The sequence below is a fragment of the Neomonachus schauinslandi genome, chromosome 16, assembly GCF_002201575.2.
Source record: "Neomonachus schauinslandi chromosome 16, ASM220157v2, whole genome shotgun sequence".
Taxonomy (NCBI): Eukaryota; Metazoa; Chordata; class Mammalia; order Carnivora; family Phocidae; genus Neomonachus; species Neomonachus schauinslandi.
The window spans coordinates 17453054-17464948 of record NC_058418.1 but is presented as its reverse complement, the minus strand read 5'-3'; the positions used below and the strand labels follow the sequence as shown (position 1 = coordinate 17464948).

The 11895-nt window shown below is 40.6% G+C and overlaps 1 pseudogene; it reads right to left on the bottom strand.

Moving 5' to 3' along the window:
- Nucleotides 1-8032: 8032 nt before the first annotated feature.
- Nucleotides 8033-11686, bottom strand: LOC110590231 (annotated as a pseudogene).
- Nucleotides 11687-11895: the final 209 nt, after the last annotated feature.

Below are 11895 nucleotides of genomic sequence, written 5' to 3'. Positions count from 1 at the left end.
CCTTCTCAAGTACATCACAGGGCCGAGGATGCAATTAAACCTAATAAAATCCAAAAACAGACAAGCATGGCTGCTTTCATCCTTGGCATAGCAGAGGGAAGCAAAAGAGGCCGCCACAGATGGATTAGAAAAGCATGGAACTTTCAGTAAATTTCTAGAGATGAAACAAAGGTTAGTATGATAGGTGAGAATCCCTAACAGTGCCCATACACAGATCTGTACCTATGACCAGCTCCATTCCATGGGCCTTTACCAAATATGTGTAAGAAAAATTGGACACAGGACAGGAGCATCAACAAACACCTACTCTGAAGCGCACGTATGGGGCCTTGGGGCCTGTGGAACAATTTAAAAATATCTAGCACAGGTGTAATTACAGTACCAGAGGCAAGGAGAAAGAGAAAAAGCCAAAATAAATCTTTGAAGAAATAATGGCTGGAACTTTCTCAAAGTTGGTTAAAAAAAAACAAATTCACATATTCAAGAAGTTCAGCCAAACACAAGTAGAACAAATACAAAAGTCAAAACAAACAAACAAAAAACTCCTACACATATCATAGTCAAACTGGTGAAACCAATGATAAAAGGAAAAATCTTGAAAGCAGCTGGAAAAAAAAATGGATCAATAATTTGAAATACCCCTCCCTTCTCATCAGAAACTACAGAGTCACAAGACAGGGAGACAACCTCTTTAAAGGGCTAAAAGAAGAAGGAAAAAAAATAAAAGGCTGCTAATGCAGAATTCAATATCCAGAGAGAATGTCCCAAAAGAATGATGTTGAAATACAGAGATTTTCATATAAAATAGGCTGATTATAGAACAAAATGAAAAAGTTGTAACTATAAATCTTGTAGGAGCAATAGCAGACTATGTTGGCAAGCTTGGGGTAGCAAAGATGTCTTAAAAGGACACTGAAAACACTACAGATAAAATAAAATTCTTGAGAAACTGGGTATCATCAAAAGGAATAACTTCTGTCTCCAAAAGGCACATTAAAAGAAAGAAAAAGCAAGCCACAGACTAGAAGAAAAAATTCTAACACATGTATTTGACAAAGGACTTGTATCCAGAAAATACATGAAAGAACATCTACATATTGATCATAAAAAGACAACCCAAGGGGGAAAAATTGGCAAAAAATAAATAGTGTTGGGGGGCACCTGGGTGGCTCAGTCAGTTAAGTGGCTGCCTTTGGCTCAGGTCATGATCAGGTCATGATCCCCAGTCCTGGGATGGAGCCCTGCCCCTGGCTCCCAGCTCAGCGGAAAGTCTGCTTCTCTCTCTCCCTCTGCCTCTACCCCCCCCCAACTCGTTCTCTGCTCCTGCGCTCTTTCTCTCTCTCAAATAAATAAAATCTTTTTAAAAATAACTAAAAAGCGTTCGTTTGCAAACTAGCCCCCACACACGGAGGGCAGGGAGAGACAGAGAGATGGAGGGAAAAGGCAGCCTCCCAGATTGGGAGGGTGGCAGGTTTAATAAGCAAGCGAATTTACTTACGAGGTTTGTGTTGAGGGGCTGCAGGACAGTAGATCCCCGCGCCCGCCCGCCAGGATCTTAAAGGTTTATATAGAGGCCTCAACAGCGTTCAGTGACAAACTGTCGAGCTGATCTCAACACCTTATTCTCTCTAGGCTACGACCTTGAAACGGCTCTGGCAGTGGAACAGTGGGCAGTGGACATTCCAGGGACAGAGGAGGGATGAGGAGCCTCCGATGGCCCTGGTCCAGCCAAAGGGTCAACTGGAGGTCACGTCCTCTCCATGACCTCCTCCTAAACAGAGACACTTTACAAAAGAAGATACACAAACCGCCCGTGAGCACGTGAGAAGGTGCTTACCCGTATGACGGTGCAATGCAACTCAAAACCACTGTGACATCCCACCCCTCCCTCCAACAGAATGGCTAAAACTTTTAAATGTCAGAGAGGATAATGGGACAACCAGAACTCCGATAGATTGCTAGAAAGAGTGTAAAACGCAAACATCACTTTGGAAAACCCCTTAGAGGTCTCTTAGTTTAACATACACTACTCAATTGACCCAGTAATTCTACTCCTAGGTATTTACCCAAGAGAAATGAGAAATAGAACCCTGCCCGTGTGAAAACTAGCATAAGAACATTAGTAACAGCTGTGTTCATAATGGCCATAACGTGGAAACGCAGACATTCCTCAACAGAAGAATGAATGAATAAATTGTGATTTATTCATCCAAAGGAATTCTATTAACAATAGAAAGGAGTGAACTACTGATACACATAATATGGATGAATTTCAAAAGTATTATGCTGAATGAGAAGAAGCCAGAGATAACAGAGTAGAGACTCTTACGAACTTCAAGAGCAGGTAAAAGTTACCAATGGTGACAAAATCCAGGAGAGTAGCTGGTTCTGGGGAGGGAGGCTTGACCAGGAAGAAACATGAAATAACTTTCTGGGTTGATGGAAACTTGATAGGTGTGTAGGTTACAACAATATATGAATTGTTAGAACTGACCAAACTGTATACTTAGGATCTGTGCATTTCACTGTATGTAAAAGATACCTCCCTTTGAAAAACTTGCAAGATGCAGATTAGCTATACTTAGAGAAAACGTGTCACCTTAAATACTTGTAGTAGGAAAGGAAAAAAAAAAGTAAAAATTCACAAACTAAGTTTCTCATCTAAATTAGAAAAAGAATATCAGAATACATTTTTTTTTTTAAGATTTTATTTGACAGAGAGAGAGAGACAGCGAGAGAGGGAACACAAGCAGGGGGGGTGGGAGGGGGAGAAGCAGGCTTCCCGCCGAGCAGGGAGCCCGATGCGGGGCTCGATCCCAGGACCCCGGGACCACGACCCGAGCCGAAGGCAGACGCTTAACGACTGAGCCACCCAGGCGCCCCTATCAGAATACATTTTTAAAAGAAAGAAAGAAATGTGGTATATTTTAATTTTTTATTATGGAAATTTTGAAACATACAGGAACGTAGAGAGAAATATATTGTAAATTTTTATTACCTGACACTCAGGTTCAATAATTATCAACAAACGGCCAATCTTGCTTCATCTAAATCCTCCCAGCATTCCCCTGGCCCTATATAACATAGGGTTATTTTTAAAGCAATTCCAGAATTTATATATTTTCATTCAAAAATACTCTGTAAGGGATTTTTTAAAATATAAAATTTTAATGCCATTACCACACCTAAAAATGACAATAAAATATATAATAATATAATAGAAAAAACTACAATAAAGATAAACAAAACTGAAAGCTAATATAATGGATAAACCTCTGAAAACCGACCCAAAAATCAAATAGGCACAAATAATATTAGGAAAAAAGTAGAGATTCAAAAAATTTGAAGAGGTTACTATCTAAAATTTAATGCAATATAGCTGGACATTACATGAAATAATTTCACAGGGAAATATAACTTACTCAGAAGGAAAAAGAAAACATACATAGTCCTGAAGCTATTTAGGAAATACAATCAGTCATTAAAACTAAGCCCACAAAGGAAAAAGAAAAAAAATGTCCAAAATAATTTTAAAGGTATATTCATCCAATCAAGGAATTGATTATTCTAACTTGATAAACCATGTTTTTCATTAAAAAAACAAAAACAGGGGCACCTGGGTGGCTCCGTTGGTTAAGCATCTGCCTTCGGCTCAGGTCATGATCCCAGGGCCCTGGGATTGAGCCCCACATCGGGCTCTCCACTCAGCAGGGAGCCTGCTTCTCCCTCTCCCTCCTGCTCCCCTACTTATGTGCTCTCTCTGTCTCTGTCAAATAAATAAATAAAATCTTTTAAAAATAATAAAAATAGGGGCGCCTGGGTGGCTCAGTTGGTTGGGCGACTGCCTTCGGCTCAGGTCATGATCCTGGAGTCCCGGGATCGAGTCCCGCATCGGGCTCCCTGCTCAGCAGGGAGTCTGCTTCTCCCTCTGACCCTCCTCCCTCTCATGCTCTCTGTCTCTCATTCTCTCTCTCTCAAATAAATAAATAAAATCTTTAAAAAAAAAATAAAAAAAATAAAAATAAAAAAATAAAAAAATAAAAATAATAAAAATAAAAAACAAAAACAAACAACCACAAAAAGAACAAGAGGAAATGCACTTGGCCTTTTTTATGAAACTAACATTTGATACTAAATTTGATACCAACCCCAAGAGAAAGCAATAAGAAAAATTACGGGCCAAATTCACAAAATACTAGCAAACCAAATCCAGGAATATATATATATATATTTTTTTTTTAAGATTTTATTTATTTATTTGACAGAGAGAGACACAGCGAGAGAGGGAACACAAGCAGGGGGAGTGGGAGAGGGAGAAGCAGGCTTCCTGCGGAGCAGGGAGCCCGATGTGGGGCTCGATCCCAGGACCCCGGGATCATGACCTGAGCCGAAGGCAGACGCTTAATGACTGAGCCACCCAGGAGCCCCCAGGAATATATATTTTTAAAATAAAAACTAGGGGCACCTGGGTGGCGCAGTCAGTTAAGCATCCAACTCTTGGCGTCAGCTCAGGTCATGATTTCAGGGTCCTGGGATCCAGTTCCACATCCAGCTCTGCACTCAGCCTGGAGTGGGCTTGAGTTTCTCTCTCCCTCCCCCTCCTCCCCTCCCACGCCCCCTCCCCTGCCCCCACTCTCTCGCTCTCTCTCAAATAAAGAAATAAATCTTTAAAAAACTGAATAAATAGGGGCGCCTGGGTGGCTCAGTCGTTGAGCGTCTGCCTTCGGCTCAGGTCATGATCCCGGTGTCCTGGGATCGAGCCCTACATCGGCCTCCCTGCTCAGCGGGAAGCCTGCTTCTCTCTCTCGCTCTCCCACTCCCCCTGCTTGTGTTCCCTCTCTCACTGTGTCTCTCTGTCAAAAAAATAAATAAATAAATAAATAAATCTAAAAAAAAAAAACACTGAATAAATAAAAACTAACTAGAGTCACATAATTCACCACATAACAAGGTGAAGGATAAAAAGCACAATTCTTTCAAAGATGCTCACAGGCACATGCACACACACACAAACACAAGCATTTGGTAAAATTCCAGATCCTTTTATGACAAAAATTCTTTTTTTTTAAAGATTTATTTTTTTTAAAGATTTTATTTATTTATTTGACTGAGAGAGACAGCGAGAGAGGGAACACAAGCAGGGGGAGTGGAAGAGGGAGAAGCAGGCTTCCCGCAGAGCAGGGAGCCCGATGCAGGGCTCGATCCCAGGACCCTGGGACCATGACCTGAGCTGAAGGCAGATGCCTAAAGACTGAGCTACCCAGGCGCCCCAAGATTTATTTATTTAGAGAGAAAGAGAGAGAGAATGCATGGGGGGGAGGGGCTGAAGGAGAGGAGAGACAAAATTTCAAGCAGGCTCCTGGCTGAGTGGGGAGCCCCATGCAGGGCTTGATCTCACAACTCTGAAATCATGACTTGAACCAAAATCAAGAGCCTATGCTCAACTGAGTCACCCAGGCACCTCTACAACAAAAACTCTTTAGCAAGCTGGGAACAGAAAATAAATACGAATATCCTATTGCAAAGGTCTTCAGCAACAAAGATACATGCATCCTCATTTCTATTCAATAATGTACTAGAGATATTAGCAGAGTAAAACATGTAAGATAAATAAGAGGAATGAAGGATGGAAGAGAAAAGTCAAAATTATCGTTAATCATGTGATAAAATTGTCTAGATAGTAAGCCTAAATTATTATAATAAGAATTCAGCAAAGATGTGCTTTATATAAAATAAATACACAAAAAGCAATTTCATCCCTATATGGCTGTGCTAGGCAGACATTTTCTCTTAAAAATATCACTTTATAGGGGCACCTGGGTGGCTCAGTCAGTTAAGCGGTTGCCTTCGGCTCAGTCATGATCTCAGGGTTCTGGGATGGAGCCCTACCTTGGGCTCCTGGCTCAGCAGGGAGCCTACTTCTCCCTCTCCCCTCTGCTAGTGCTGTCTTTATCTCTCTCTCTCTCTCAATGAATAAAATCTTTAAAAATATATATCACTTTATAATAACAATAAAAATATAGATAAATACATCTCACAAAATACATGCAAGTCTTCCATGGAGAAAAGTATAAGATGTCATTGAGAGACTTAAAGAAAACTGGAAAATGTATGCCATATTCATGAAAGGGAATACTTAATACCATAACCAAAATCAAACTAATCCTCCAATCTACTATGTAAGTGCAATGCAACTATACATTAAAATCCCAAAAGGGATTTTCATGGAACTTGATAAGCTGATCCTAAAATTTTATATGGAACAGTAAAGGCTAAGAATAGCCAGGAAAGGGGCGCCTGGGTGGCTCAGTTGGTTAAGCGACTGCCTTCGGCTCAGGTCATGATCCTGGAGTCCCGGGATCGAGTCCCGCATCGGGCTCCCTGCTTGGCAGGGAGTCTGCTTCTCCCTCTGACCCTCCTCCCTCTCATGCTCTCTGTCTCTCATTCTGTCTCAAATAAATAAATTTTAAAAAAAATTAAAAAAAAAATAAATTAAAAAAAAAAAAAAAAGAATAGCCAGGAAATTATTGAAGAAGAACAAGAACATCTAGGTATCAAAGACTTATAGTCAAACTATAATAATTAAGACATTGTGTTATTGAAGCAGTAGACCAATGGAATACACAAAAAGAACATACATAAATGCATAAAAAGAACACAAGACTTAGGAGCACCTGGGTGGCTCAGTTGGTTAAGCCTCTGCCTTCAGCTCAAGTCCTGATCTCAGGGTCCTGGGCTCAAGCCCAGCATCAGGCTCCCTGCTCCGTGGGGAGTCTGCTTCTCCCTCTCCCTCTGCCCCTCCCCCCCACTTGTGCACCCTCTCTCTCTCTCTCTCTCTCTCTCAAATAAATAAATAAATTTTTTAAAAAAAGAACACAAGACTTAAACATATGTATGAATTTGACAAATGACAGAAAGGGCACTAAAAATATCAGTGGAGAACAGAAGCTCTTTTTTTTCAACTTCAAATCACATTCTATTATTGGAAAAGTCATCTACATTTTTAGGATTGCTGTCAAATAACAATTTATTTTTTAAAAATCTCAAAATATGTTCTAGTACATTGAGTAGCAAAGATCCACCAGTGTTACACATACTAAGAAAATCATCAGTCATCATCAGGGAAATACAAACCAAAACCATGATGAGATACTTCTTCACACCTGTCAGAATGGCTAAAATTAACAAGTCAGGAAACAACAGATGTTGGTGGGGATGCGGAGAAAGGGGAACCCTCCTACACTGTTGGTGGGAATGCAAGCTGGTGCAGCCACTCTGGAAAACAGTATGGAGGTTCCTCAAAAAGTTAAAAAGGATACAAAAATACTGATTTGAAGGGGCACATGCACCCCAGTGTTTATAGCTGCATTATCAACAATAGGCAAATTATGGAAAGACCCCAAATGTCCATCAGTTAATGAATGGATAAAGAAGATGTGGTATATATATATATATATATATATATATATATATACACAATGGAATGTTACTCAGCCATCGAAAAGAATGAAGTCTTGCCATTTGCAACAGCATGGATGGAGCTAGAGGGTATTATGCTAAGCAAAATAAAGTCAGGCAGAGGAAGACAAATACCATATGATTTCACTTATGTGTGGAATTTAAGAAATAAAACAGATGATCATAGGGGAAGGAAGACAAAAAAAGAGAGGGGGGGATGCAAACCATAAGAGACTCTCAACTACAGACAATAAACTGAGGGTTACCGGAGGGGAGGTGGGTGGGGGATGGGCTAAATTGGTGATGGGTATTAAGGAGGGCACTTGTTATGATGAGCACTGGGTGTTATATGTAAGCTATGAATTACGAAATTCTACTCCTGAAACCAATATTACACTATATGTTAGCTAACGAGAATTTAAATAAAAATTTGAAACAAAAAAGAAAACCTATATTATGTTTCTAGTTGGACTGATTAAAATCTACATGCCTGTAAAGTCAGTGGTTTTGCCTCATGGGGCTCTTATGGATCAAGTACACGTATAAAAAACAAGTTTGAAAACTTCAAAGAATTTTAAGACAGAATTAATTTTTCACAATTTTCCGAAGTCAGTCATCATGTTTCTTTAGCTTATGGTCTTCAGGATGTACCTGCTTCCACTCATTGATGCAAAAAATTCGGTAAGATCATATTTGCCAATCCTACAAAGTTCAAGTGGATACCTTCACTACTTTGTCAGATATTCACCTGAGAACTTGACAATGGTTTTTGCTTGAAGATTGTAGAGACCAAAGTGGTTTAAGAAGTTCTGACACATCTCTGCAGTCTGGGGTTCTTGCTACCTCAGCCGAAGGATACTTACTTCTCCAGAAACTCCCAAAGCGCAGGCATTGACATTTTGCCTGAGGTCTGATTGAGAATTACAGTAGCAATGAGGAGCTTCCGTGGAGCGTGGAAAAGGGTCTCTTGGACAAAATTAAAAGGTGACCAAGGAGGTGTCCACTTCTTAAAGGCTTTGCATCGTGGTGGGGGGCTAAGAACTTCTCTGTTATATTTGCTGGAAGAACATAGGCTTGTTTTCCTTTTTTCTGTTTGTGTCCGTGGAACAGTATCTTCTTGACATATTTTCAGAGAAATAGTCTTTCTCAGTTTGCGAGCAGTTGTTGTCCATTTCAGAGCCACATTTTCAAATGTCAGTATGCAAATGTTCCTTCCTTCCCCCAGTTTCTACTTTTGTTTATATTTCCCCAGCTTCTAAAAAGGTTTCCTCACACTTCTCGTTGTGCTTCTTCACTTGAACATAATTTGTTTACGATGCCAGAAGTTATTTGTTCAAAACAAAAATTTGATCCTGAACTCAATGATTTTTTTTTCACAAGTCTCTTTTCTTCATTGGTTACATCGAGGGGCTTGTTGCTTGCTCCAGCGTCAGAAATGGAGATAAAACTTTTTTTATCAAGCTGACTTTCTGTACAAGGTTCACTTTCAGCATCTGCCTTATTAAACTCAGATTCTCTTCTCCTATTACTTTGAGCAGAATCTGGAAGACCCTTCCGGCACCCTGTTTTAGTTTTCTTCATTGGAATTCCTTTCAAAATAGCCCCCTTTCCTTTGGACCTTCTAACCTTTCCAGAGTCAACATCATTAACACCTTCATCTTTTTTTTTTTAAAGATTTTATTTATTTATTCATGAGAGAGAGAGGCAGAGGGAGAAGCAGGCTCCCTGCCAAGCAGGGAGCCCGATGCGGGACTCGATCCCGGGACTCCAGGATCATGACCTGAGCCGAAGGCAGTCGCTTAACCAACTGAGCCACCCAGGCGCCCAACACCTTCATCTTCTTTAAAGTTAGCTAATCCCCTGCTCTTTTGCCATTCCAAACTACCACTTGGGAGGGGAGAGGCATCCTTTTTCCACCAGCTTCGTGTCCTGAGGTTCCAGTTTGAATTGTTACTTTGATTTTGCATTTGGGATGTCAGAGGTGCTATGCTGCAGTCTTTATATCTGGACTTGATGCCCCTTTTAGAAGGTTTAGAAACAATAAAATCAAAATCTTCTGGTGTAAGACAAGTGTCTCCATTTTTGTGAAGGTAATTAGCAAGTGCACTTTGGGATCTGAACTTTAGTCCTTGTGGACTAATCAAATATATATCCTATCTTCCTGCTGTTTTCCCCGATCACCTTTGCTTCACAACGCAAGGGACAGACTCGTGGCTTTCTGTCGTGGTAGTACCACCAATCTGAGCAGAAGCAATGGATTCTTGCAGCACAGGATTCCACTCGCTACTGCTTTTTATCCCCATTTGTTTCTCATCTCCTTCCACTCTTTCCAATGCCAGAGCAACATCTTCCTCACAGAGGTCACAAGGTTGGTCTGGGGCTAAGCACCCACTGGAGGTGACCAAGGTGGCAGCCTCACAGTCCCCCAGGCTCAGACCCACCCTTCCAGCCGTGCCCTTCAAATGGGTTCCGGGGGCAGCAATGGGACCGAGAAGGTGCGATGCCTTAGGAGCGGAGCAGAACAAGATGCGAAAACTTCCTCAGCTCAGGGCACTAGGCTGAAACCAAAAGTCAAGGCAGTGCAAGTCTGTCGGACTCCACAGCTGCTTTCCGGCCACCCCCTCGGCCACAGCTGCCATCACATAGCTCAGCCAATCAAATCCCACAGAAGCTCTTTAATAAACAGTGTTAGGATCACTGATTACCTACACAGAAAATCATGAAAAGTTTATCCCTACCTCAGATCACAGAAAATTGATTTTGCAGGTGAATTGAAGTTCTGAATGTGAAAAGCAAGACTTTAAATTTTTAGAAGAAAATATAGGAAAATAGTTTCATGACCTCAAGATAATTTTCTTTAACAAGAGGGGGAAAGCCACAAACCATCAAGAAAAGACGGCTATGTGTGATTACATTAGAATTTAAAGTTCTATGTAACAGAAGTACCATCAACAAACTGAAAAGACAGACTCAGAATGAGGGCTTTCTGCAACACATACAACTAACAAAGAAATAATAGCCTAGCTATATAAAGAATTCCTACAAATCAATAAGAAAAGAGGGTCACCTGGCTGGCTCAGTCAGTACAGCATGCAACTCCTGGTCTCAGGGTTGTGAATTCAAGCACCACACTGGGTGTAGAGACTACTTAAAAATAAAATATTTTTTAAAAAAAGAAAAACAATTGCAATAGGCAAAGAACAATAGTGTTCACACTCAATAATTACCTAATAACATTAGAAACATGGAGGGATGACAACAGAGCAGGCTTATGACAGCACAAATAGGAAGGAGGGGTAAATTCTCATTCACCAAAGAAAAAGATAGTGCCTGAAACTGAAAAGTCAAGCGATAGCAATGCAAGTATGGTATTTAGAAATATCAGCTAAAAGAACTGAGAGTGTTTGAATGGGGGAGGGGAAGTATCGAAATGAGATAAAGGGAGAGGTGGCAGATGATGCTGTTTTCTACAATGAACCTCACAGAATTATTAACTTTGAATAAAAATTGTAAAGAATGAAACCCAGGAAAGAAAGGAACCCAGAAAAAAAAAAGATACCTCATGGGGCAGAAAAAAAAAAAAAAAAACCTTTTAAATTACAACTAATGTTTTCAGAGAGAAAAGATATTTCATCCATGAAACAAGAGTAGGAATTATAGAAAAAGGACACTCAAAAAACATATAAGAAGGGCACCTGGGTGGTGCAGTCGGTTAAGCACCTGACTCTTGGTTTCGGCTCAGTTCGTGACCTCAGGGTCATGAGATCGAGCACCGTAGGGAGCCCCACGGTGAGTCTGGTAGAGATTCTCTCTCTCCCTCTGCCCCTCTCCCCACACACTCTCTCCCTCTCTCAAATAAATAAATCTTTTTTAAAAAAATAGGAAAATCTCCAGGAAATCAACAATTTGAAGACTTCATAGAAAAGAATTTAAAAAGTTAAGTCAAGAAAACTTTCCAGAAGGGAAGAGAGAGAAAGAGAAATAACATGTCTCAAACTGATCTCTTTATCTTAATCTCAGAACTGCTTATCCCATCATCTTCCCCATATCTGTAAATGGCGGGTTCATTCTTGTCAGACATCTTGTAGTCAGGCTTGACTTTTTTATTTCTCCAACACCCTACCTCCAATCCTTCAGAAAAAAATCGGTTGGTGTCACCTCAAAATATATCAAGATTCTGACCACTTACCATCTCCACTGGTCCATCCTCGTTATAAGGATTCATCATCTTGTTGGTTTAGTACAACAGTGTCCAGACCAACCTCTTTGCTTTAGGCTGTGCACTCCCACTGCCTATTTGCAATACAGCACTCAGAATTATTTTAAAATAGAAGTCGGGGTGCCTGGCTGGCTCAGTCGGTTAAGCGTCTGACTCTCGATCTCAGCTCAGGTCTCAATCTCAGGGTGGTGAGTTTGAGCCCTGCACTGGGATCCACA